Below are 2596 nucleotides of genomic sequence, written 5' to 3'. Positions count from 1 at the left end.
GTAGTGTAACCCAGAGCTTCATGTGAACTGCAGTGTAGATAGATCCTTACATACCACATTAGCTAATTAGGGATACAAAATTAAGAACAGATAGTGAACTCAGGAGTCCTGTCTCCTAGAATTCAACTATAATTATAGGTCACTTCTTTTTTAATAAGTAGGCCAGATCTTGTTATTAAGAAGTAAATCTTCCCTCAGTGAATTGCTTGATGTCTCTATACCTCAGTTAACCCATCTCCAAGCTTCACTAACCAGTTGTTTCCCTCAGAAGTGAAAATGAGCTTTTAAGTTGTACAATCCTGTCAAGTTCTTTGAGCTCCCCATATATAAAATAATCTGCAAAACTGGAATGGCCTTAGTGTGTGAGCAGACCCTTAGGGAGACTCGCTCCATCACTGACTCAACGCAGGCTGAAAATCCCTGCTGCATCTTCACTTCCTACCATAGGATGTATCTGATGAAACTCTCTACAGCGAGACCTTTCTGTACCGTATGCTAAAGCCATTTATTCTTGCAAAAAGGATTTTCTGCTAGCATGGGGCTTCACTTTTTAGAGAACTCACTTTGACTACAGTGGAAAAGACAATGAATGCTGGAGGCTGAATTGTCTTCATAAGTGCACGTGCACTTAAAGGAGGCCTAAGATTCAGTTTTGGTATTTTCAGTTTGGTGCTAGTTTCAGCACTTTCGATTCTCCAAGTAGACAAGCAATGGTGCTAAATCCTTCCCACGTGAATCAATGTCTATGTCCTACTGACTTCAGCAGGTGTAAGCGTAACCAAGCCGATGTAGGAGATGTCACCTAGTCAGTACAGAGTGTCTTCCTGAGGCCATACTGGCTGGGCTTTTACTCAGCTGTAAGAGAGAACTACATTCTTTGACAATGGCTCCATTTCTGCAGCCTCTGGAAAGCTATTTAACTGGTTTCTGCCAGGTAGGACTAAGAACTGTAAATATTCATGAGGCACATCTGAAAAACGCCCCTGATAATGAACTTCAGAGATGTTGGGTATTACGATCCATTCTTGCAATAATTTAACATGTCAAAAATGCCCAGCAGATGAGGCAAACCCAGGGCCAGCTGCAGTCTTCTATTTAGATTCCCCATCCTCCCTCTTCTCTGTTCATATGTCAATGCCAACACACCATTTTAGTTTCACAGTCTCATGAAAGCAGAACAAGTATGAGATTGCCAAATGACCAACCCTACATTTGAGAACAGCTCAGGAGGAGTAGCTCAGTGAATAGTCAACAACAATTTTTCCTCACACAGCAATGGCTTCTGTGTGGCAGAAGATTACTTCTTAATGCAATATTGACCTGTCCCCAGGATCATCTGCCATGCCAACGAGTGTAATCTTGTATCAGTATCAGTGCACTTATCATTGCTTCAGGCAGCAGGATCATTTTTTTTTCTGAATGTCTTGCTGCAATGGCTTTTAGCCTAACATCACATTCATTCTTTGGGGAAATGCTGCTATACGGCAGATATACAACATCTGGGAGCATTTGCAAGGGAGGTTCTAGGCATAGAGGAGCACAACATCTCAGACACAATCCCTTGGAAACTGAGCTTTGTGATCCTGCAGTGCTGCAGTTTCCTTCAGAAATTATTCTCCCTTCTTCACTGAGAGAACCTGTACCACCAATCTCAGCTTGGTGCCAGTGAGTGTTCATTCCTAGCACTGCAACTTGGAGATAATTCAAAGCACCAGAAACATGATTAAGAGGCTATAGCAATTGACTTAGAGGAAAGATTAAAAGCCTAAAATACATCTGTCTTGTGTTTAAGATGGTTTATCATAGATACCACAAAATTTTAAAATTCACTTGAATAATTGCTCTCCACCTGTGCAGTGCCAACAGATTGTTACTCAGAATAATGAAATGGAGTCAATAAAAGTGAGAACTGAGTCTAGACACTAAGAAAGAGTGAAGAATTGTCTTCCCCAAAGGGAAAGGGGAAGACCAAAACTGTGACAGTTACTCAGGTCTAGGCAATATCCTTGAAAATGACACAGGTTGCCCAGAGAAGCTGTGGCTGCCCCTGGCTCCCTGGCAGTGTTCAAGGCCAGGTTGGATGGGGCTTTGGGCAACCTGGGCTAGTGGAGGGTGTCCCTGCCCATGGCAGGGGGGTGGAACTAGATGGGCTTTGAGGTCCCTTCCCACCCAAACCATTCTATGATTCCAAGAAATGTCTAGTGGAGAACAATAAAACACCTATAGGGTCTCCCTACCTGTAGAGAGATTAATTCAGGATTAATTCATTCAGGAATCCCCATATGAGGTCCGAGCAGAGGTCCATCTGTAGGGCATGACTCAATTCCTGCCCATCACTGCACTCCAAGTCAATAACACCCTTCGTTAGAAAAATAGTACTCCAAATATTTTTTTTTTTTTAATAAATCCTAAACAATGCCATGCTAAATTCAGGAAGCTGCTGCTTAGTTGCAGAAGTTAAAGATGGAAAATGTTTATTAGTGGATACAGAGGATCCGAGACTCACTACACTCCAACTGAAAAAGAGATATTGGCAGCATATGAAGAGGTTTGAACTGCTTTGGAAGTGATTATTGGTCCTGAGCACAGCTCCTCC

This window comes from Grus americana, chromosome 22 (assembly GCF_028858705.1).
Source record: "Grus americana isolate bGruAme1 chromosome 22, bGruAme1.mat, whole genome shotgun sequence".
NCBI classification, from domain to species: domain Eukaryota; kingdom Metazoa; phylum Chordata; class Aves; order Gruiformes; family Gruidae; genus Grus; species Grus americana.
This window is presented reverse-complemented; position numbering follows the sequence as displayed.